Genomic DNA, 27258 nt, shown 5'->3' with positions numbered 1-27258 from the left:
TGAAATACAATCTCCCTGCAATGCCTGAAGACTCTATACTTACTGACCTTTGAGATTATCTCCAAACCCATCTGTCCTTTTCCCACTGAACTCCCGTCATGTCTGCCTTTGTTCTCTTCCTTGTCTCTGCCAAACTCACTCCCATCTCAGGGCCATTAAACTTGTACTCCCTTGCCCTGGAATGATCTTCCTCCAGATCTTCATGTGGCTATTCGCTTATCGTCCCTCAGGTCTTGGTTCCAAAGGGATGTCCACCGAGAAGACTTGTCAACAGTCTGTTGCTAAAGACTCTCTGCTCCCATCCCACCAACTCCTCTCCACCACACACTCTTTATCCTATCATCTCTATTTCATGGCACATATCAATAGCTGAAATATCATGTGTTTATTTTGCTGTATCTATCATCTGCCTTCTTCCACCAGAATGTAGGCACCACCAAAACAAAGGCCTTTTCTCATTTGCAGCTGTATTGCCAGCACTCGGAGCTAGTTCCTGCCAAGGTAGGTGCTAAATTAATATTTGGTGAGTCAATAAATACATATTTATTTACAAGAAAGACTCAGCACTACCTATAGTAAGATCAAAGAAAGAGGGCAGTTAATGGCAAGCGTGAACTCCACCCGCTGTCCTGAGTAACAAAGCAATGCCCTACTTTCACCTATTAATATACTGTGGTTAACCTGTCCCCCTCCTGCCCCCTTGCAAGTTGATTTGGTGCTAAGTGAACCAAGGAAGGGTCTAACCTCCCTTCCCTATCTAATTAGCTTATCAATTTTTTCTTTCCAATTACTTATGGTACTACCCCCTAGAAGAACCTCTGATGTGTAACATTCTCTGTACTAATATATTTCCATTGATGTTTTGGCAGCTCATAGAAGCTGTCTTGATGAATGGATTTCTCCCTGGTTTGGAGGACCTTCAATATAGTGCACAGTGACTCAATAATTCAGTCCCCTTCCTCTAGCTTGGAGGATGCTCATGCATCTACCCATCCATCTCTTCATTCCATATGTGTTTATGGAGCAAAAGGTACTATGTTCCAGGCATGTTTCTAGATACTAGTTATAAGATAGCATTTGGACTATGTCCAGTATTTGGCTATTGTAAATCATTTCTGCAGGGCTACCCATCCTTACAATGTTAGTCAGATGCTATCATCTAGGAGGCTTTGTCCAGAGGTGGTGATGGCATTTACACTACCAGGGTGGTGTGATGAAAAGATGGTCAGATTTGACACTAGAAGAACTTAGAATTGTGCATTACTTCTCTTTTCTGAGCTACCTGACCTTAGAGAATAACCTTGCAGAGTGGTTTTTGACACTCAGGGCTCCACAAATGTAAGCTCCCACTCCATCACCTCACTCCGTTGTCTTACATCCTTCTCTGTAATAAACTCAGTACCCCACAAGCTGAGCCAAAACATCCCATATTCACATGGATTCTTTTACCAAGATTGTAAGTAATTTAAGGGCACCTTTAATGAGTAGTTTGGGGGAAGTCATTTTATTTCCCTCAGTCTTTTCCTATTGGTTGATACAATAGAGCTTTTCTGTCTCAGAAGTGTTGATTAGAAGCATTTGTCTTGCCTTCTAGAACTCATTTGTTCCTCTCCACAGGAGGAGCAGAGATTTATCTGTCTGATGTGTTGAAGAGTCTGATATTCACTGACCCATACTTCTCCAGTGGTCGGGGTTAAGGTGGTAAGTCACTGCATAGGAGGCCTCTGCCCTCTCGTGGCTCTTTTTCTTCAGGCTTTCTGTCTCAACATGGTGAGGCACTGTTGGTTGGACAAGTAATTGCCCAGGAGGCCTTGCCGCTACAGTGAATCCAAATATAATTCTGGAAAAAAATATTAGGAAGTCCAAATAGACCATGTTCAAGCTACATTTACCAATCTGGCTTTACTTTAAATAAAGCTGACATTTTAATTTTCTGACTCCTGTGTCTAGTTCTCAATCATCTGTCATTTTGAGAGGCAAAGGATGAGATTAATTCCCTCAAGCCCAACATATGGAAGCTGTTCGCCTCTTTTGGAAGGACAGGGCTGAATATATATTTAGGGAGACCAACTTTTGTAGTCCTTTTTTCCTTCCATGTGTGGAAGACTTTCCTTAGGAATAACCACCCAGTAACGTAATATTATTGTCCTATCACTTAACACAAGTTTATCCAGCCCTCTAGGGTTTCCCAAAAGAATTTGTTAGCTTTTTTTCTCTGAAGTAACAAATTACAGTTTGAGCCTGCCTCATATACCACATCAATCACTTGTTCAGTCCCTGGGATTGCTAAATGGTTAACCCAATTGGGTAGTTTTAGCTGTCCAGACCTTTGGATTTGGGGTGTTAAAACAACTGAAGTGGTCTGACTACTTAGATTTAAAATGCCTGACTTTAAACCATGATGAAGACTAAAACATCCAATATAACTGGAAAACAAACAAAGTTGTGGGATCTTTTAGATGTGCCCACATGTGTGCACAGGCACAGTGTCTCTCGGGCTCTCATCCCCACTTCTCTGTCTCTTTTTCTCTCTCCCACCCTCCCCCTGACTCCTCTCTCTCCCTCCCTCATGTTTCTCTACCTCACTCTATTTCCTTCTTTGTGTCTTCCCTCGTCTCGGTCTCCCTCTTAGAGTGAGCAAATATTTATAATGGTGAAACGTGGTTGTTTTTTTTTAATTTGCAATGCTTCTTTCTCATTTTACCTTATGTCAGAATCTAAGAAAGACTGAAAAGAAATGGTTACACTTGTTTCCTTGAGGGTTCAGCTGAGTCAGTGAATTAGTTCATCCTGCATAAGAATTTGCTGTCGGCAGGTGATATGGCAGTTCCCAGCATATTACTAACACAGGGCAGACCTCCCCATGGAGGCCTTAACAGTATTTAAACCTTGAGAGTTGCAACTCAAATGTTGCCCTGTTTATTTAAAGCCCAGTGTTATTCTCCTGGCAGCCTTCCTTATTCTTCACCTTTCGTCACCTCTGAGTGCTCTTGGCAAGGGTATTTGGACTGAGTCCCTCAGAAAGTGTTACATCACTAACTCTGGAGAGCCAAGCACCAAGAGCAATCATTGAAGTAAGATAAAAGCTGAACAATTAGGAGGTAGTGGGAGACACATTAAACTTTTAGCAGAGGAAGGTCATCACCTCCTGGACTACAAGTTAGCCTCTGATACCACAGGGTCATCCTTGAAAGATGAAAAATTAAAGTTGCAAGTGCCCTTCTATCCTCCCCTTAACATCCCATCAGCACAGAAGACACAGCTGGGCTATCCCAAGAGGAGAAATGCCTTGTTGGTAATGTAGCAACAAATGTTAGGTAAGTGCCATGAGCAGCTCTCCAAAGTTGAGATGCTTGGCCATTATTCAAGATTACAAAACCCCCATGTTTGAAGACAATACTCAAGGACCCATCTTTTGAAATTTTGGCTCATCCAAGCATGTTACTCTCAGTTCTACTGAAAATAGCCATATTCAAGGCACAGCACAGTACTTTCCAAAAGAGCATGAGGGGACCTAAAATTCTCGCTAATATGTACAAAGGAAAAAACACAAAAAGTCTTAATTAAAACACTGTGATATTTGGAAAGCACTTTCTATTACACAATAGATTGCTCAGAACATCAAATGTTTTTTGTGAAACATGGAACAATTTAATCATAAGATCATTAATGCATTGCAAATTGATTTTGTTTTAGTTCCTTTTGGTTTCTTTTAAAATAAACTGACTATTGTCCTGCTGTCAAGACTCACTCTAAAACACCATATGGTTTGAATATTTTATTCTGGATTTTATTTAGACCTGAAAAACTAAATAGAGCGTAAGATATGGGAAAACTTTTGTAGTAATTTATTAGATGTAGATATTTCATTTTAATGTCCATTGACAACCAATCAAGTATAGAAATCCATGCACAATGTTGACAGAATATCATCATACGAAAAATTGAACATCTTAAAGTAATCTATAGGTATTCGAGAATGATACTTGGCCCCCAAATTTATTCACAATCTGTAATGATTCAGTATCTATGAATATTAAAATATTTTGATTCATGTTTTCATCCTTCCTAACTTTATTGAAAACAGTTTTACTTGTTACAATGAGGTCATATAATTATCATCACAGTTTAACCCTGACATAAAAATGCTCTTTTTGTTCAGCATTTAAATGTGAAAAATCATATGGTGATGATGTGTTAAGTAAACAACTACCCTGGAACCAACACTTCTCATTCTTTGTAATGGACTGACCACCATAAGGTAATTATCTTTCTGAGATATATGTCTTTCTGAGGAAAACACATTGGCTGCCTAGGATATAGTCTATAAAAGTGGGCTGATAGTTGTCAGGCCAAGTACAGCACTCACTCCACAGTTCACTCACTGACAGACACAGGCTTATTGTTTGCACTTTATACATATGTCTTCATTATTGACTTTTAATGTGAAAAATTACAGAGAATAATCTAATAAACACCCTTGTATTCACCATATACAATTAACAAATGTTAACAGTTGAATATGTTTTCTTCATCATTGTTGATGTAGGTCTTCTAGTTTACTGTTCATTTGTTTCTTATTGGAAAATAACATATTACTAATAAAGTTTAAATTTTCTTTTTACCCTTACCTAGTTGCATTCTGCTACCTCCATCTCCACAGGAAATCTCTATCTTATATTTGTGGTATTTCTTGTATATATTTTCATTTCTTCTCTTCATAGAGACAGAGATGATAAAGATAACAAGATCCAATGTATAAGACAATTTTATTGTAGTGTATATGTGCTTCTTGCTTTTTACTCAGATCTTTTTGATCTATCAGTATCAACACACATAGATATAGCTCCTTTCTTTTAATTGGCATCACTCATTTCACTATATAAATATACCACAATTTATCTACTCCTCTATTGATATGCATTTAGATTTTTTCCGGTCCTCACTACTAAAATCAATGCTCCTTACAAATGTCTCTTTATGCACAAGTGCCAACAGTTTCTGTGAGATATATAAACCAAAAAATGGAATTGCTAGATTGTCAGTTGAGTACATTTTTAATAATATTGTCAAATTGCTTTCCAAACTTTACAATCCTATCAGCACTGTATGAGAGTTTCTATTTTTTGAAGTCCTCACTTGATATTTTCAGACTTTAAACATTCCGAACTTTCAGATTTTAATGTTTGTGCCAATCCATTGGGTACAAAATTATATTTTACTATTGTTTTAACTCGCATTTTATTCATTACTAAATTTTCCAAAATTGACTAGCTGTTTGACATTCCTCCTTCCTGAATTTCATCTTCAATCCTTTGCCCATTGTTATGGAGCTAAGAAGGAGTTTATGTGGAGAACAGTCTATTGCTATGAACCAAATGGCAGTGATCAGTTGTTAAAAATAAGTTATATATGTTCAGATATAGTTGTCAAATTTTAATATGCACATTTTAGACTAAATGTGATCATATGATTCTTGTAACTTTTTTTAGTATCACCTGTGTTTCACACACCAAGAGAAGACATAAAGATTTCTGTACTGTCCAGAAGAATGGCACTCAAATTCCTTTTTATCCTTCCGAGTCAATAGGTGATGTCTCTGACTCTTCCAAAAATATAAATTTGTGGGCTCCTGAGACTAGAGTGAAAAAGGACTATTTCAAATATGCAATATTCTTTCCATATCTTCTAATGATAGCTTCTGTAGCCATATTCTTAAAGCAGTGTAAACTATTTTTTCAATGTAATATGTGAGTTTGATCATTTGCCAACAAAGTAAGTAGGTACACAATACCCATATTTTATTAGATTTTTTTCACTATTGTTTTGTGGATTTATATGTATTCCAGATATTAATCCTTTGTTCTATATGTCATAAATTTCTTCTCATTATTGTTTATGTATCTTTTATTGTATAGAATTCATTATTTAGATATAGTTACAAGTGTTGATTTTTTTTTTTGTTTATTCTTCTTTCTGTGACATGTTGAAAATATCTTCTCTACACCAATGCAGTAAAGATGTTTATATCCTTCAAAAAGTAATAAGGTCTTTAATCAAATGAAATTGAATGTGTGTGTATCTAATATTTTTTACATTTGAATATGCAGTTGTTCCAATACCATTTATTATAATTAATCATATTTTAATGATACTTCTCTCATAAATCAAAACCCCATGTATGTTAAGATCTGTATGTTTTTTGGTTTTTGGTTTGTTTGCTTGTTTGGTTGTTTGCTTGTTTTTGCTTTCTCTTGTCCTTTTGATGTACTTGTTCTTTTCTGAGCTAACACCATAGTAGTTTACATTCTATACGTATAAAAATAAGTCTTGATAATTAGTTTGGCAAGTGTATCTTTCTCCTCCTTCTTCCTCTTTAGAATTAACCCAGCTCTTCTTGGAATTAAATTCTCCCATATTAATTTTTACCCCAAATCCTATGAAAAAGATTGTTGAAACTTTTACTAAAATCACATTGATTTTATAGATATGAGGGCTATTTCAAGAAGTTCATGAAAAGCTTCACGTTATATTTTAATGCTATTTTTCCATGAACTTTTTGAAGTACCATCACACATTTGGGTGAGTTGCAATTGTTATGATATTGAATCTTCTCACCTGTGAATATAATACACATCTCTATTTAATCAAGTCTTCTTTTACAAGGAGACTTCAAAATGTTTGTGGAGAATGGAATTAAAATATAAAAATTAAAAATATAAACTTGCTTTCTGAATATAACCTTCATCAAGCTCAAGGTACTTTTGTTAAAGGATGATTCCAGCCATTTAGTTCAAGCCTAAAGAACTGAGGATCCTGGGAATTTTTGACCATGTCAATGCAGTCTTTTTTACATTATTAACTGGAGGAAAATGGGTACCCTTTAAAGATTTTTTAAGATTAGAAAACAAAAAAGAAATTAGAAGGAACCAAGTCAGGACTGTAAGGTTCATGCCTAATGTTTTCCCATTAAAACTCTCCCAAAATTCCTCTTATTTGATGAGAGGAATGAGCATGAGCATTGTCATGGTGGGGAGGGACTCTCTGAGGAAGCTTTCCCAGGTGTTTTTCTGCAAAAGCATTGGCAAATTTTCTCAAAATAAGAAATAATAAGTAGATGTTACCTTTCTCTCATAGCAAGCAGATGTTATTATTCTTTGACCCTCCAGAAAGTCCACAAGCAAAATGCCTTGATCGTCCAAAAAATTGTTACCATGACCTTTGCTCTTGACTGGTCTGCTCTTGCTTTCACTGGATCACTTCCACTTCTTGGTAGCCATTGCTTTGATTGTGTGTCCTTTGTCTTCAGGATCATACTGGTAAGGCCATGTTTCATCTCCTGATATAATTTTTTGGAAGAAATGTTTTATGACCTTGATCCCACTTGTTTAAACTCTCCATCGAAAGCTCTGCTCTTTTTTGTAGCTGATCTGGGTACAACAGTTTTGGCACCCATCAAGTGGAAAGTTTGCTCAGTTGTAATTTTTAAGTCAGAATTGTGTAAACTGAACCAGTTGAGATGTCTATGGTGTTAGCTATTGTTTCTGCTGCTAATTGTTGGTCCTTTTTAGTTAGGGCATGAACAAAATGAACTTTTTCCTCAAAAATTTACGTGGATGGTCTGCCACCAGGGGCTTTATCTTCAACATTATCTCAACCCTTCTTAAAATGAGTTGTCCATTTGTTAACTTCTGGTTCTTTGGAGAATTGTCCCCATAAACTTTTTGTTAATGTATCACTGATTTCACCATTCTTCCACCCAAGCTTCATCATAAATTTGATGTTTGTTCTTGCTTCAATTTTAGCAGAATTCATGTTGCTCTGATAAAGGCTCTTTTTAAACTAATGTCTTATTTCTCTTAGTGCCTCAAACTAGATCCTGTTCAGACATGTTAAAGCAAATTAGTATGCGTTTATTTGGGTGCAAAAAATTTTTGAAATCCATGCATTGTTTTTTCATGATACACATTTTCCACAAACTTGTTGAAGACCCCTTATATATGCTTCAAAACTATTTTATACTTTTATCCGTGTAACACTTGAATATCTGTTTTTAATTTATTCCTAGGTGTTTTATATGTTTTGCTACGTTGCACATGTTTTTCTTTAAATTTCTATAACACTTTCCAAGAACTGTCATATAGGAACATCATGAATTTTAACACAGATCTTATCTCTACCATCCCAGCTAAACTCTCTTAATATTTCTAATAATCTGTCTGAAGATTCTTTTGTATATTTTCCATGGAAAATCATATTGTTTGAAAATTACAATTTTGTGTTTTTCTATTTAATCATACATCTCTTATGTTCTTTTATTCTATTATAATTATTAAAACCACCAGCACAACATGAACAGTATCAGTGATAACAGGGATTTTGAAAGAGACAAATTATATTTTCTTGCCATTCCTAGTTTACTAATAGTTTACTAATAGCTTTCAATATGAAAGGGTAGTGAATTTCACTGAAAACTTTTCTTGCATTTATTGAGAAGATTTTATGTTTTTATCATCTTTTATCTATTAATGTGCTAAACACACAAATATATTTTCTATTGTTCAGTAATTAATCTATACTAAAATAAGCACCACTTGGTAATGTTGCTGCTGGGTTCAATATGCTTAGCAATTCTCTAGGAAAATTGACCCAGAGAAACAGATAAAATATTGTAATTTTGAATCTACATTTATAACTGAAACCATCCTTTGTTTTCTTATTGTGCTTTCCTTATACAGCTTGGATATCAAAGTTATCAAGTTATACTAGCTTTGTTGCTTTCCTCCTTCTATTTTTTGGAAACACAGCATAAAGTCAGAATTATTTGTAGGTTAAAGATTTGCTAAAATTCCCTGGCAGAACCCTCTGGCCTTGGTGCCTTTGCGGGGAGAAAATAGGTGAGTGTGAATTGTGATCACCAATTAAACGTTTTAGTAGCTGTTTGGTCTATTCAGGTTTATGTTTTCTTTTTTTTCTTTGCATTGATCGTGGTAAATTTTATTTTAAATAATTAAATTTATCTAGATTCAATTGTAAAGTTGGTCATGACGTTTTCTTTGGACTTGGGGAAGGGTAAAAAAGATGGAATCTATAGTTTGACCCTATTTTCCTCATAGTATTTGTTTATGCTCTCTCTTTCACTTGATCAGTTTTCCAGATGTTTATCTAATTTATTAGTGCTTTTTTCTTTAAACCCGTTGCTGGTCTTATTGATCATAATTGCCTCCTATTTCATTAATTTTTACTCTTAACTTTTATTATTCTCTGATTTCTACTTTTATCAGGATCAGACTGCTTTTATTTTTTTGAGATTCTATAGAAAAAATCTTGACTTCTTACTTTTAATCTCATTTTACTTTGTATACATAAATTCACTTCTGGTTACTACTAAGCTACACTCTTAAACTACATTGTTTTAAAATTTCCCTAAGAAACTCTCTAAGTATACCTCACAGTTTCTATCTGTAGTGCATTTTTTTGGTGATTTCCTGGATTTTTTCTGGAACCAATTAATTGTTTTTTATGTTGTTTTATTAATATTATTTTTTGCATTCTAGGACATTGTTGCAGAGTAGTTGGGAGAGAAGGGGAGAGGGGAAAGGGGAAGGAAATGGGATGGAAGAAGGAGGAATGGAGGATCGAGGCCTGTGGCACCCCCCTCATTCCCACAGGACCAATCACAGGGCTTCCAGCAGTGGCTTGGTCATTGCCAGGCTGGGTGCAGATGTCAGCAGGGTATAGCAAAACCCCTCACCCCCCAACCACCCCAGCTCGAGAACCTGGGGCGATTCCTGTGGCAGCTCTTTGGTCACTGCTGCACAGGCTGTGGATGTTGGGGGGGCATGGCCAAGGCCTAAGGTCCCCCACCACCCAGCTAGGGAGAGCTTAGGGTGCTTCCTGTGGCAGTTTGGTGGTCACTGCTGGGCTGGCTGCACATGGGGAGGTGGCCAAGGCCCTCATCCCTCACCCTTGGGATTTGTTGCAGGTGTTGGGGGGCATTGCTGAAGCCCCTGGCCTCCCCCCATCTGGCTTGGTTGCCCAGGGGGCTCCCAGGTGTTATAGGTGTTATAGGTGTTATAGGTGTTCGTTGGTGAAATGAGACTTTTACTAGTTAATATGAAACTTTGTCTCTGGTTGTGGGTACTTTGTTTTTTTCTTTCAGTTCTGTGTTGGATTATTTGCTGTTCCCACCACTTAAACTCTGTGCTGGAACTAATTTGTTGTCCTTTGCTTACTTCTAAAATGGGGGAACTTCCTGTGGGGACCAGCACTTGAGCCCTGTGGTTGAGATAAATTGCTGTTTTGCTGCTGATTCCCTAGGGAAGGCTTTTTGTGCAGGTCAGGTTTTAATGGTTGACTTTATAGGTACTTCCGGCTCTCGAGAGATCCAGTGCTCCTGGGTTGTATAGAAACTCTGGTCTAGGCCCGAGTTTTCTCATTAGACTGCACCCCATGCAATTCTATATTCCTGTCCAGTCTCCTCTGAGTGGTCCTGTGCTGATTGGGGTGCAGATCATCTGTCCTTGCTGTGACCCAGTGTTTTCCTTGTGGGCCTGTCTCCCCCACCACCCAGGCTGGAAACACTTCCCATGGGATGCGCTGTGTGTCGGTCCCTTGCAATGACTCACCAGCTTCTGAGTGGCTCCTTTTTTTCAGTTGTTGTGGCTTCTTGCTCCTATGTGGGTCCATGGGAACCCTATTAGTGGTCTTGCTGTCCTGGGGGCCACCAAGGCCCTCTTCCACTCTGCTGCCTCCAAGCAACTTTATCCAAAGGGCACAGCTGCAGCTCTTGCCATCTTCTGCTCCATGTGCTCAGCAGCTCCAACCTGGAAGTGGCCAGGGCTTGAAACAGTCAGAGCAGTTTTTCTTTCTCTCATTGTGGCTTCTCCTGCCTTCATACACTCCATAGGTCTCTCCTCCTCTTCCCCTGAGTTCTAACATCCCCAGCTTGTCTGTTGTTGCTTTTTTATAGCAGTAAATTGGTTGATCTGTGGGAGAGAGTGATTCTGGGGACTGTCTATTTCACCATCTTGACCGAAAGTTTTCCAATTAATTAGTTAGAAGTTTGTTTTTACTTTCCAAGCATATGAGCTTCTACTATGGTTTTCTTATTGCTTTCAATATTATTACATTATGCTCAGCAAATTAGAATTTCATTTTAGCAATTATTTGGAATTCATTGTGAATTTCCGTTAGCTTAATACAAGATCAAATTTTGTAAATGTGTCATGTGCGCCTAAAAGAGTGGATTTCCTATTTGTTGTTTGATTATATGTATGTGTATTACTTGTGTGTATGTATAATTGTGTGTGTGTGTGTTTATCCTTGAGTATATGCGAACATATACGTATGTCATATGTACAAGAGTCTTCAAAAAGTTTTTGGAAAGGTATGTATATCTAATTCTATTTTTCCATGAACTTTCTGAAGTACCCCAGATGTATTGTCAAGATTTTTATTTGGGCTGATGAATAATATTCATAACGTTCAGTTTAATAAAAACAATTTTTAAAAATAAATACTTGTATCTCAAAATTCAGATTATTAAATGCCAAAGCTGTTTAGTTTGGAAGAAAAATGTACCAAGCTAACACTTGGAATTAAGTACTAGGAGAAATATAGGAAATAACACATGAGGTTAGTTATGCTAGATATAGAATTCTTGGCTGGCATTTTTTTTTTCTTTCAGCACTCTGAATATACCGTCCCATTCTCTTCTGGCTTATAGGGTTTCTAGGGAGAAATCTGCTGGAGAAACATATTGGGGTTCTATTGAATGTTATGTATTTATTTTCTCATGCTGCTTTCAGTATTCTCTGTCTTTGGTTTTTGATAATTTTATTATGATGTGCCTTGGAGTGTTCCTCCTTGGATTGAATTGAGCTTCCTGTACTTGGATGCTGTCATCCTCCTTCATACTTGGGAACTTTTCAGCCATTACTCTCTTGAATATGCTTTCTATATCTTCCTTTTTCCTCTCCTTTGGGTATGCCAATTAAACAAAACAACTGGGAAAAAATGTAGTAAAATGGCAGTAATGAGTCTCTGTCTATCAATAATAACCCTAAATGTAAATGTATTAAATGCCCCAATTAAAAGACACAGATTTATATAATAAGAACCAACAATATGCTGCCTATAAGAAACTCACTTAACCAATGAAGACACACACATCTGAAAGTGAAAGGATGGAAAAAGGTATTTCATGCAAATGGAAACCAAAAAAGGGCAGGAGTAACTGTACTTATATCAGATAAAATAGACTTCAAGCCAAGGAAAGTGAAAGAAAGATGCAGTAGGTAATTATATGATAAAAGGATCAATTCAACAAGAAGATATAACAATTCTAAATATATACTCACCCAACTCCAGAGCACTGAGTTATATAAATCAATTACTATTCAACCTAACAGGAGAGATTTCCTTCAGCACAATAATAGTTGGGAACTTTAACACTCCACTTTCAGCAAAGCGTAGATGATTATCAGGAAATGTCGGAATTAATTTTTACTGTGGACCAACTTGACCTAATGAACATTTATAGAACATTTCATGCAATAGCTGCACAATACACATTCTTCTCAGCAGCACATGGAACATTCTCTAGAATAGATCATATAATAGGACACAAAACAAGCCTCAACAAATATAAAAAATCAAAATCATATCAACTATTTTATCTGACCACAATGGAAAAAAAAATAAAAATCATCAATAGAAGGAACACTAGAAATTATGTGAACACATGAAAATTAAACCATATGCTCCTAAACAACAAATGGGTCAAAAAGAAATCAGGAAGAAAATCTTAAAATTCCTGGGGAAGGATGAAAATAAAAATACAACATATCAGAACCTATGGGATACAGTGAAAGCAATTATGAGAGGGAAGTTTATAGCAATAAATGCCTACATTAAAAGGAAGAAAGACTCCAAATAAACAACCTGATGTTACTCCTCAGAGAAGTGGAAAAAGAAGAACAAACCAAATCCAAAATCAGTAGAAGGATTGAAATAGCAAAGACCAGAGCAGAAATAAGTGAATTAGAGTTATAAAAAAAATACAAAACATCAGTGAATCAAAAAGTTGTTTTTTTCTGAAAAGATAAAGAAAATCAACAAACCTCTAGCTAGACTAATGAAGAAAAAAGAGAGAAGACTCAAGTAAATAAAATGAACAATGAAAAAAGTGACATTACAACTGATACCACAGAAATATAAAGAATCATGAGACTACTGTGAATAACTATATACAAACTGGAAAATCTAGAAGAAATGGATAAATTCCTGGACACAGAAAACTTACCAAACGTGAATCATGAAGAAATAGAAAACCTAAACAGATGAATAATGGGTGATAAGATTAAAACAGTAATAAAAACTCTTCCAGCAAAGAGAAGCCCAGGACCAGGTGGCTTCATTGCTGAATGTTACTCTTCAGAGAAGTAGAAACAGCTGACCTAATACAAATTCTTCTCAAACTCTTCCAAAAAATCGAAGAGGAGGGAATACTTCCAAACTCATTCTACAAAGCCAGCATTACCTTCATAACAAAACTGGAAAATGACACACCAAAACAAGAAAACTACATTTGACTATCCCTAAACAGCACAGACTCAAAGATCCTCAACAAAATACTAGCAAGCAGAATCCAGTAACACATCAAAAAGATCATACACCATGATCGAGTGGGATTTATCCAGGAGATGCAAGGTTGGTTCGGCATACACAAATCTGTAGATGTGATACATCACATTAACAGGATGAAGGGGGGGGGATAAATCCATATGATCATTTAAATAGATGCAAAAAAAGCATTTGATAAAATCCAACACCTCTTCGTGATAAAAGCACTAACAAATCAGGAATAGAAGGAATGTACCTCAACACAGTGAAGGACATATACAACAAACCCACAGCTATTATGATACTCAGTGGACAAATATTGGAGGCTTTTCCTCTTAGATGAGGAACAAGATAAAGATGCCCACTTTTGCCACTCTTGTTCAACAAAGTACTAGAAGTTCTAGCCTGTACAATAAGGCAAGAGAAAGCAATAAAGGGCTTCCAAATTTGAAAGGAGGAAGTCAAACTATCTCTGTTTGCAGATGACATGGTCTTATACATAGAAAACCCTAAAGACTCCACACACAAAAAAATTAGTAGAACTAATAAGTGAATTCAGTAAAGTGACAGAGTACAAAATCAACACACAAAAATCAATAGTCTTCCTATATGCCAACAATGAAGTGGCTGAAGAAGAAATCAAGAAAGTAATCCCCATTCACAATAGCTACCAAAAAAATGAAATAACTAAAAGTAAATTTAACGAAGGAGGCGAAAGACCTCCACAAAGAAAACTATTAAAAAATGGTAAAAAAAAAATTGAAGAGGACACAAATAAATGGAAAGATACCGCGTGTTCATGGGTCAGAAAAATTAACATCATCAAAATGTCCATATTACCTAAAGCAATCTACACATTCATGCCATCCCTATCAAAACACCAATGACACTTTTCACTGAAGAAAAAACTACCTTAAAAATTTTTTTATTATTTTAATTTATAAATATTTATGGGATGTAGAGTAGACTATCAGTATTTCTGTACAGTATGTGATGATCAAATCAGTATTATTAGCATGTTCATCATTACAAATCATAATTAGTTTTTGTATCGCTTACCCAATTACAATTTACACTCCATCACCTACCCGTTTCCCACCTCTAGTATCTATAGGTCTGTTCTCTCTTTCTGTAAGTTAAACATTTTATTATTGTCTTTCTTTCTTTCTTTGTTTTTTAGCTCTCACTTATGAGTGAGGATATGTGGCATTTCTCTTTCTGCACTTGGCTTATTTCACTTAGTGTAATTTTCTCCAAGCTCATACATGTTGCTGCAAATGGAAGAATTTCATTCTTTGTTGTGGCTGAGTAGTATTCCATTGCATATATATATATATACACCACATTTTCCATATCCAGTCATCCACTGATGGATATTTAGGTTGTTTCCATATCTCAGCTATTGTAAATAGAGCTACAGTAAACATGGGAATGCAGGTATCCCTTCAACATGATTATTTCCATTCCTTTGGATTTATGCCCAGAAGTGGGATTGCTGAGTCATATGGTAGTTCTACCTGTAGTTGTTTGAGAAACCTCCATACTGTCTTCCACAACAGCTGTACTAATTTATAGTCCTACCAACAGTGTAAAAGAGTTCCCTTTTCTCCACATCCTCACAGCATTTTTTATTCTCAGTGTTTTGGATAATAGTCTAGCCTGCGTGAAATGATATTTCAGTGTGGTTTTGATTTGCATTTCCATGACGATTAGCAATGTTGAGCATTTTTTCATGAACCTGTTGGCCATTCATGACTTCCTCTGAAGCATATCTATTTAGCTCCTTTTGCCCAGTTTTTAATTGATTTTTTTTTTTTTTTTACTGTGAAGTTGTTTTAGTTCCTTGTATATTCTGGATATTAATCCCTTGTCAAATGTATGGTTTGCAATTATATTCTTTCATTCAGTAGGTTGTCTTTTCATTCTGTTGATTGTTTCCTTTGCTGTGCAAAAGTTTTTTATTTTGATATAGCCCCATTTGTTGATATTTTCTTTTGTTGCTTGTACTGTTGGGATCTTATTCATTAAGTCTTTACCCAGTCCTACATCCTAAAGTGTTTCCCCTGTGTTTTCATTTAGGAGTTTTATAGTTTCAGGACTTATACTGAAGTCTCTAATCCATTTTGAGTTGATTTTGATATAAGATGAATGGTATGGATATAATTGCATTCTTCTACACATGAATATCCAGTTTGTCCAGTACCATTTACTGAAGAATCTGTCTTTTCCCCAATGTATGTTCTCGGTGCCTTTGTCAAAGATCAGTTGGCTGTAAGTAACTGGATTGATTGATTTCTGGGTTCTCTATTCTATTCCATTGGTTCATGTGTCCGTTCTTATGCTAGTACCATACTGTTTTGTTTTGGGTTTTTTTTAAGTCAGGTGAAATGACAAAAACCATATAATTATCTCAATAAATGCAGTAAAAAAGTTTGACAAAATTCAGCATTGCTTCATGATAAAAATTCTTAACAAATTAGATATAGAATAAAAGTATCTTAACACAATAAAAGCCATATATAACAAACCTATCACATCATCCTGAATGGGGAAAATTTTCCTTTAACAACAGGAACAAGACAAGGATGCCCACTCTCACCACTTCTATTCAACATAGTATTGAAAGTATTAGCCCAAGCCATAAGGAAGGAGACAGAAATAAAGGACATCCAAATTGTAAAAACAAAGTCAAATTGTTACTGTTCACAGATGACATGATCTTATAACAAAAACCCATCACTTCTACCAAAAGACTCCTAGAGTTGATAAACTAATTCAGTAAAGTTGCAGGATACAAAATCAATGCAGAAAGGAAGGGGGTTTGGGAAGTGATAGGTCAGGCAAAGGGCATAAAGAAATATCATGATTTGTAAGAATGAATATGCTAATAATAAATTTTAAATTTTAAATTAAAAAAGAAAATTTTAATTGTGTTTATCAAAAATAATTTGAAAGACACTAATCACAAAAAGCAAATAAAAGGTCTTTTAAATGACAATGTCAATGCAGAAAAATCAGTAGCATTCTTATACACCAATGATAAACAAGCAGAAAAAGAAATCAAGAAAGTAAGCCCATTTGCAACAGCTATCAAAAGCATAAGATAGCTAGGAATAAATTTAACCAAAGAGGTGAAACATCTCTACAATGACAACTACAAAACACTGCTGAAAGAAATTGAAGAGAACACCAAAAGATGGAAATACATTTCTTGTTCATGGATTGGAAGAATTAACATGGTGAAAATGTCCACACTAACCAAAGTGATCTACAGATTTAATGCGATCCCCATCAAAATAACAATGACATTCTTTACAGAAATAAAAAAAATATTTCTAAAATTCATATGGAACAAAAAAGACCCCAAATAGCCAAGCAATCCTGAGCAAAAAAGAAAAATTAAAATTTGTATGGAACCACAACAGACCCCATATAGCAAAAGCAATCTTGGATAGAAAGAACAAATTTGGAGGCATCATACTTCCTGATTTCAAAATATACTATAAAGCTATAGTAACCAAAACAGTATGGTACTAGCATAAAAAACAAACTAATTGAGCAATGGAGTGGAATAGAGAGCCCAGAAATAAACCCACATGTGTGCAGCCAATTTATTTTTGACAAAAGTGCCAAAAATATACAATGGGAAAATGGTGCTGGGAGAACTAAATATCCTCATGGAGAAGGTTGAAATTAGACCCCTGTCTCTCACCATACACAAAAATCAATTCAAAGAAATAAATTTAAGGCCCAAAAGTTTGAAACTAGTAGAAGAAAATGTAGGAGAAATGCTACGTGAAATGGAAGTGGGCAGTGCTTTTTTGAGCAAGACTACAAAGGCACAGGCAACTAAAGCAAAAATACATAAATGGGATTACATCAAACTAAAAAAGTTCTGCATGGCAAGGGACACTATCAACAAAGTGAAGAGACAGCCTACAGAATGGCAGAAACTATTTGCCAACTACACATCCGACAAGGGGTTAATATCCAGAATAAATAAGTAACTTAAATGACTCAACAGCAAAAAAATAATAAATAAAAAATAACCCAACTAAAAAATGGGCAAAGGATAAAAGGATATGAATAGATATATCTCAAAAGAAGACATACAAATGGCCAATGGGCCCATTAAAAAAAAAAAAAAAAAAAGCTCAACATCACTAATCATCAGAGAAATGCAAACTCAAACAACAATGAGATAGCATCTCACTCCAGTTAGAATGGCTATTATCAAGACAAAAAATAGCAAATGCTGATAAGGAAGCAGAAAAAAAGGAACTCTCATACATTATTTGTGGGGGTATAAATTGGTACAGTTTCACTGTAGAAAACAGTATGGAGATTCAAGAGAGAACTAAAAACAGATATACCCTATAACCCAGCTATCTCACTACTGGATATAATACCCAAAAGAAATGAAATCAATATGTCAGCAAGGCACTCCTATGTTCATCACAGCACTATTCACAATAGCCAAGAGATGGAATCAACTTAAATATCCATCAATGGATGAAAGGATTTTAAAAACTGTGGTATACAACACACTGAAATACTACTCAGCTATTTTAAAAAAAATAAAAGATATCCTATCATTTGCAGCAACATGGATGGAAGTGGAAACCATCATGTTAAGTGCAATAAAGCAGGCACAAAAAGACTAATACTGCATAATATCACTTATATTTGAAAACTTAAAAAAAAAAAAAAAAACAAGTGGTTCTTATAGAAGTAGACAGTACATTAATGATTACCAGAAGTGAGGGCTGGGGGGAGGAAGAATAGTGGTGGACTAATGTGTACAAAATCATGCTATCTACCCTAAGTTAATCATTGTGCAGTATATGCATGTATTGAGACAACATCCTGTACCTCATAAATATGTACAAATACTTGTTAAAATTAAAAAAAAGAAATACTTGAGGGAAAAAACACAAAAAATAATACATTTTTTTTAAAAAAAGGAAATAACACAAAAGCCAGTGCTATCACCAAGCTTAAACAAAGTTGTCTTCTAAGTTAGCAGCCCATAAAACCCTCAGGAAAGTTAATATTAACAATAATAATGATAACTAAATTTTATTGAGCTCTTGCTATATGCAAAATACTGTTCTCAGCACTTTACTGTTTAAAATCATTTAATTGTCATAATAAACATTATTAGGTAAATACTACAGATGAGAAAGCTGAGGAGAGGTTAGTTTTCTCAAACACACTGCTAAAAGGTCGCAGTTCTCTGGACTCAATATGTGGAATACTACTCTCTTGTTCTCAACTAAAGATTCTTATCCAAAATTTGGAGACAATAGGACATCCCACTGGGTTTTTAACACTACCTGGTAGAATCTTTTGATTTACAATGATCTTATCATAGCTGAGCTCTTCAATGTAATTCATTACAAATAAAAAATGAAGATGTTCTTTTCTCCTAAATCTGCTCTATACTCCTCGTGCTCCATACAGAAATTTTAAAAATAGCCACTACTGGATTCACTGTTTTTAAACTTTTTAAAAATTTGATTACTGTAGCTAATACTTCCAATGCCATGTTGAATAGGAGTGGTAAAGTGGGCATCCTTGTCTTGTTCCTGTTCTTAAAGAATAAGCCTTTACCTTTTCCCCATTCAGGATGACATTGGCTTTTATTGTGTTGAGATACTTTCCTTCCATACCTAATTTGTTGAGAGTCTTTATCATGAAGGGATGACAAATTTTCTCAAACGCTTCTTCTGTGTCTATTGAGATAATCATATGGTTTTTGTCTTTGATTTCATTGATGTGGTGTATAACATTTATTGATTTGCATATGTTGAACCATCTTGAATTCCTGGGATAAACCCCACTTCATCATGGTATATAATCTTTTTGATATGCTGTTGTATTCTGCTTGCTAATACCTTATTGAAGATTTTTGCATTTATGTTCATCAAGGATATTGGCCTATAGCTTTCATTTTTGTTGTGTCTTTGTCTGGTTCTGGTATCAGGGTGATGCTGGCCTCATAGAATGAGTTTCGGAGAATGGCTTCTGTTTCAATATTTTGCAGTAGTTTAAAAAGGATTTAATTCTTCTTTAAAAGTTTGGTAGAATTCAGCAGTGAAGCCATCTGGTCCTGGACTTCTCTTTGTTGGTAGACTGCTGATTACTGCTTCAATCTCATTGCACATTGTTAGTCTGTTTAGGTTTTCTAGTTCTTCATGATTCAGCTATGGTAAGTTGTATGTGTCCAGGAATGTACCAATTTCTTCTAGGTTTTCCAGTTTGTTTACATATAATTGTTCGTAGTAGTCTCTTATGATTCTTTGTACTTCTGTGATATCAATTGTAAATGTCCCCTTTTTCACTTCTAATTTTTGTTATATGGATCTTCTCTCTCCTTTTTTTTTTTTAGTTATTCTGGCCAATAGCTCGTCTATTTTGTTTATCCACTCAAAAAAACAACTTTTTGTTTCATTGAATTTTTCAGTCATTCTTTTGGTTTCTATTTCATTTAGTTCTGCTCTGATCTTAATTATTTCTTTCCATCTACTAGTTTTGGAATTGGATTGTTCTTTTCTAGTTCTTTGAGACTTAATGTTAGGTTGTTTGAAGTCTTTTTATTCTTCTGATGTAAGTGCTTATTGCAATAAACTTCCGTTTTGCAGTATCCCATAAGTTTTGGTAAGTTGTGCTTTTATTTTCATTTATTTTAAGGAATTTTTTGATTTCCTGCTTTATTTCTTCTTTGACTTTTGTGTTGTTCAGAAGGATGTTGTTTAATTTCCATTGATTTATATAGTTTCCAAAGTTTTGTTTGCTTTTAATTTCTAATCTTATTCCATTGTGGTATGAAAATATACTTGATGTGATTTCAATCTTCTTATATTTGTTGAGACTTAATTTGTGGCCTAACATACGGTCTCTCCTAGAGAATGATCCATTTGCTGCTGAGAAGAATGTATATTCTGTTGTTGTTGGGTGATATGTTCTGCATATGTCTGTCAACTCCATTTGGTCTAAAGTGCTGTTTAAATCCAATATTTCTCTGCTAATTCTTTGTCCAGATAATCTGTCCAGTGCTGTGCTAAAATCTCCAGCTATTACTGTGATGGGGTCTATCTCTCCCCTGAGATCCAGTAACAGTTACTTTATTTAGCTGTGTACTCTGATGTTGGGTGCATATATTATTGTTATATCTTGCTGCATTGATCCTTTTATAATCATATAGTGTTCTTCTTTGTCTCTTTTTATAGTTCTTTATTTGAAGTTTATTTTATCTGATATAAGTATGGCAACTTCTGCTCATTTTGGGCTTCAATTTGCATGGAATGTCTTTTTTCCATCCCTTCACTATTGGTCTGTGTCTTTACTGGTGAAATGAGTTTCTTCTACACAGCATCTATAGGTTTTTAATCAATTCAGCCAGTCTATATCTTTTAAGATGGAAATTTAATACATTTACTTTCAGGGTTGTTATTAAAAGGTATTGCATTATTACTGCCATTTTTTAGTTTATTTATGGTTGTTTTATATTTCTTTTGTTCATTTCTTTCCCTTTTATTGTTTATCTTTGCTGTTGGGTGATTTTGGTAGTAGTAAGATACATTTTCTTTCTCTATCTCATTTGTTTATCTGTTCTACTAGTGATTTTTATTCTTTCTTGTGTATTTATTGTGACATATATCTGTCGTTTGATTCCAGATGTAAGACTCCCTTGAGGATTTGTTGAATGGATCGTCTTGTGGTGGTAAATTCCCACAGTTTTTATTTATCTGGGAAAGATACTATTTCTCCTTCATTTCTGAAGGAAAGTTTTGCTGGATAAAGTATTCTTGGTTGGCACTTTGAATATTTCATCCCACTGTCTCCTGGACTGGAGGGTTTCTGTTGGGAAGACTTCTGTTAGATTGATGCGGATTCCCTTGTAGATGATTTGATGCTTTTCTCTTGCTGTTTTTAGAATTCTTTATTTGCCTTTGACTTTTGAAAAATTGACAAAAAGTTTGTCTTTTCCTTTTTGTGTTGAATCTGTTTGGGGATCTTTGAGTTTCTTGAATTTTTAAGGCCTATGTCCCACAATATTTGGGAAGTTTTCAGCTATTAGTTTATTAAATAGGTGTTCAGTGCCTTTTCCTTCCTCTTCCCCTTCTGATACACTTGTAATGCAGATGGATGTATGCTTAAGGTTATCAGAAATATCTTGTAGGTTTTCAAAATTTTTTAAAATTCTCTTTTTCTTTCTTTTTTTTTCTTTTTGTCCAACTGGGCATCCATACTGGAAAAGATGAATCTGACTAGTCCCTGTTTGCAGATGACATGATCCTATATATAGAAAATCCTATAACCTCTACCAAAAAACTCCCACAGCTGATCAATGAATTCAGTAATGTTGCAGGACACAAAATTAATACAGAAAAATCAGTAACATTCTTATACACCAACAATGAACAAGCAGAAAAAGAAATCAAGAAAGTAAGTCCATTTACAATGGCTACCAAAATAATAAAATACCTAGGAATAAATTTAACCAAAGAAGTGAAAGATATCTACAATGAAAACTATAAAACACTGCTGAAAGAAATTAAAGAGGACACTGAAAGATGGAAATACATTCCATGTTCATGAATTGGGAGAAATAACACTGTGAAAATGGCCATCCTCCCCAATTCAAACTCCAAATTCAATGCAATCCCCATCAAAACACCCATGACATTCTTCAAAGAAATAGAAAAAACAATCATAAAATTCATATGGAGCAACAAAAGACTCTGAATAGCGAAGCAATCCTGAGTAAAAAAAATAAAGCCAGAGGCATTATACACCCTAACTTCAAAATGCACTACAAAGCTATAGTAACCAAAACAGCATGGTACCAGCATAAAAACAGACACATGGACCAATGGAACAGAATCAAGAACCCGGAAATCAACCCACATACTAACAGTGAACTAATCTTTGACAAAGTTATGTAGAACATACATTGGGTAAAGGACAGTGCCTTCAGCAAATGGTGTTGGGAAAACTGGATATCCATGTGTAAAAGAATGAAACTAGATCCAACCATCTCTCCATATAAAAAATCAACTCAAAATGGATTAAAGACATAATATATGATGGAGTTTGGATGTATCATCCTCCCAGAACTCATGTGGAAATCTGATCCCCAATCTGGAAGTGTTGGAAGCTGACTCACAGGGTTGGATCCCTCATGAATGAATTGATGCTCTCCCTGGGGAGAGTAGTGAGTGAGTTCTCACTCTGTTAGTTCCCATGAGAGCTGATTGTTTAAAAGACCCTGGCACCTCCCCTCCCTCTCTCTTGCTTTCTGTCATCATGTGATCTGCTCATACCTGTCGGCTGCTTGCTGCTTTCTGCCATGAGTAGAAGCAGCCTGAGGCCTGTACCAGATGCAGCTGCCCCAGAATCATAAGCTAAATAAACCTCTGTTCTTTATAAATGACCCAGTCTCAGGTATTTTGTTATAGCAACATGAAACAGACCAATACAGGATAAGACCTGAAACTGTAAAACTCCTAGAAAAGAAGATACACTTTCAGGATGTAGGTCTGGCTGAAGACTTTATGAATAAGACCCCAAAAGCACAAGCAACAAAAGAAAAAAAATCAACAAATGGGGTTATATCAAACCAAACAGCTTCTGTTCAGCAAAGGAAACAATTAACAGAGGAAAAAGACAACCTACAGAATGCGAAAAATATTTGCAAACTATACATCTGACAAAGGATTAATATACAAGGAATTCAAACAACTTAACAGTAAAACAAAATAATAATAATCCAATTGAAAACTGGGAAAAGAAGCTGAATAGACATTTCTTAAATGATGACATACAAATGGTCAACAGGTACGTGAAAAAATACCCAACATCACTAATCATCAGGGAACGAAACCACATTAAATATCATCTCACTCCAGCTAGACTGCCTGTTATCAAAAAGACTGAGAATAGCAAATGCTGGCAAGGATGTGGAAAAAAGGGAACTCTCCAATACTGTTGGTGGGACTGTAAATTAGTACTGCCATTATGAAAAACAGTATGGAGGTTTCTCAAACAACTACAGGTAGAGCTACCATATGACCCAGCAATCCCAGTACTGGGTATATACTCAAAGGAATGGAAATCATCGTATTGAAGGGATACCTGCATTCTCATGTTCATTGCAGCTCTATTTAAACATCCAAGATAGTAACCAACCTAAATGTCCATTGAGAGATTACTGGATAAGGAAAATGTGTTATATATATACACAGTGGAATACTTCTGAGCCATAAAAAAGAATGAAATTTTGCCATTTGCAGCAACATGGATGAGCTTAGAGAAAATTATGTTAAGTGAGATAAGCCAGGCACAGAAAGAAAAATACCACATTTCTTCTCTCATAAGTGGGAGCAAAGGAAGGAAGGAAGGAAAGCAAAACAACCACCACAATAATATGTTGAATTTTCAGAAGCAGAGAACAGAATTATGGTTACTAAAGGGGAGGGGTGTTAGGGAGAAATTGACTAATTGACACAAAGAAAAGTTATGTTTTGTAATGATGAATGTGCTAGTAATACAGATTTGATCATTACCACATATTGTACACAAATACCAATAGTCAACTCTGAGCCCCATAAATATGTATAATCAATTACATTTCAATAAAGAAAAAAATTGATATGCTAGTTGATTCAAATTTATTTTAAACAATTCCTTAACAATTTTAAACAAAACACAAGTACTCATAACTTCTAAATGAAAAGTATGTATGGTTTTCTATGATTGTATTAGGAATCCAAAGTCTAGGAAGCTGTAAAATTCTCACAGATCAAAGTCACATGGAGATTCAGAGGTAAAATTGTACTTCCACAGATTTTCTAGTTAATCTTTAAATTTTATCTTCCATACAATGCCGATGGAGATCTGACACCCAGTGGTATTGAAGATTAGCTTATGTAATGCTTATGAGTAATATAGGAATACTATTCCTTCAAAAAGAGGTTAAAATAACAAGGTATTTTCTTATGAACATAATTTGATTCCCTATGTAACAACACAGTTTCAATTCAGAAATATGTAGAAATTCAGAAATAGAGTCCTAAAGTCAGTTAAAATTTTATTTCCTTAAATTTTATAATCTTTTCAGTTTAAGTTTAATTTTGTTTCCACACATTTTTGTGGGTTTCACGTTTAGAATAGTGTCTTTCAAACTATGTTATGGGGAGCCCTAGACATGTAATGTAGGTACCTGTGGGGCTACTTAAATCACAGGTCAATGGGAGACCCAACTGCTGGAGCTCCAGACCCCTACACCTTCCTCTCTTCATCCAGAGCAGCCCTGCTTTAATCTGTGATAGACATCGGACTGAGGGATAAGATTGCATTAAAAAAAGATTCTGAATCCACTGTTTTAGACCATCTAATCAACTAAATGTCTGCTTATCTAATTGTACATCTTTTGTTGTAAGCCTATATAGTACAGGTCAGTTTTAAAGCAATAGACTACATTGATAACAAATGTAAAAGGCTTGTTTCTCTGAAAAGGAAAAAAAAATTCTCAGGCAATACAGAATAAAGATTATACAATGCTACATTTATTTATCTGAAGACTTACACAGAGTTTATTGCCTTGAGTGCTGGATTGGAAACATCCTCTCTAAATACCCCAGAGTGCTCTAAAGAATTGGTGTAATTCATCCTGAGCTTTTAGTTATTTCTGACATCTCCAATTTACTTGGCTCTGGCCCTGATACTTAATACTTGGTTCTATTTCTGGCTGACACAAATAATATATAAACACTCATAAACACACGCAGTTATTTTAAATCTGCATTAGAACTGCGAATCGGTTTAACAAAAGCAGGATTTTATGGCATCCTGCCTTTAGATGCTTTTGTTATGCCATGTATTAAATTGCCAGGCATTTAGTATTAATCTAAGATATGTGTTCAGAATCAAACCTCTTTCTGCTGATGGTGCCAAGGTCAGAATTGAACAAGAGTTTTGGACATGAGTTTTAGAGTTTGGACTTTTGCTCTTTCACTGACTAGCTGTGAGACCAGGGTAAGCAACTTAAATTCCCTGTACCTCAGAGACAATAATAGTACCTAATTCATAATTCATAGGGTCCTTATGAGGATGAAAAGCAAAAATATGTGTAAAACACACACAGAAACATATATGTCATATACATTGTACGTATTAAAGACTCAATCAACATCAAGGTACGATACCTGACTAATGTTATGTGCCGTGTGATCTCAGGCTTCTAATTTCTACAGTTCCTGTTTGCTAAGAATGGAGCATGATTTGACCTGAAATATAACTGAATCTGTGCTATAATGGGTTCTTTATAGACACAAATGGACTAGATTATCCAATTAATATCAGAATTTTTAATTTAAGAAATGTTAATGAGTGAACATTAAAATTTTTATTTTCTGGAATTAACATTTTTTGTTAGTCTTCGGGTTTTGAAATCCTATAAAGTTATTTCTTCTCTACCGTTTTCTGGGACTCAAACTCCCCATTTGGCACTTATCTATCTTCTGACATTAACAACATCTAAACTACTCATTTGCCATCAGTTTTGTCTTGTTTCTTCTATAGATCATCTTTTATAATCAAAACAAAAGCTAAAGAAAAAAGAAAAGAAAAGAAAAAACAGAAGAAAACCTAAAAGACTTCTTTGGTTCTGCTCAACCAGATTTTATTCAGCAGAGTATGGCCATATTTTTATTAGACATCTTTGATACACTTGTTGACTTCCTTCAGTTCTGGGACTGTTGATTCCCTGCCTGGTTTATTACTATCCATAATCCCTCTTCCTGAATGTGAACACATTTGGAGAAACTATGCCACTTGAGAAAAGTTACTCTCCCTCTTCTGTCAAGTGCCAAGAAAGGGTACGAAAGTTAGGTGGGAGGGCTAGAAAGAAGAGAGAAATATTTGCTGTCCCTGTTAAATAATCATCAGAACAAAGAAAATATAAATGATATCTGTGGTTGAACGGCTCCCAAAGGAAACAATATTTACCAAGTGACATGTGCGATCACTTGAGTTATCATATATCACTTGATGGCTTTAAAATAATTTGGAGGAAATCATAACTACCTACATAAAAGGCAGGAAGGCCAGAATGTTTGGCAAATTGTTTGAGCTGCCTGATGCTTCCTTTGCTGTCATTAGTGGCTATGATAATTGGCTGGCCCATTATGAATCTAATTTAACAACACCTTCAAATAAGGTTTTCTAGACCTCCACCCTGCAAACTTTGGAATGTGTATATACATAAAGTGTGAAGAAATACTCCTGTCCTCAATAAGCATCACCTCCCTGATCTCATAAAGACATTGACAGCTCAATGTGTGTGCACTCCTGTGACCCAGCTGAATTCATCTTTCCCGAGTACTATCACACAGGGGTTTGTTCACTTTTTTCTCTCATATGCTGCACTTTTATAAGCAAGAAGTATATATTAGTGAGTATGCCATCTGTTGAAGACCTGGCTTTTTGAAATTCTGCTTTCTTTCAAATAAAATTTAAAAATAATAATACTGAACACTTACAACTACATCACACCTGTTGTCCTAGCATAAATATTAGCAATGCTCCCTTTTTGTTTTCAAATGCTTCCTGATTTGGGTGATTAAC

This window comes from Cynocephalus volans, chromosome 9, assembly GCF_027409185.1.
Source record: "Cynocephalus volans isolate mCynVol1 chromosome 9, mCynVol1.pri, whole genome shotgun sequence".
In the NCBI taxonomy this organism is placed as follows: domain Eukaryota; kingdom Metazoa; phylum Chordata; class Mammalia; order Dermoptera; family Cynocephalidae; genus Cynocephalus; species Cynocephalus volans.
This window is presented reverse-complemented; position numbering follows the sequence as displayed.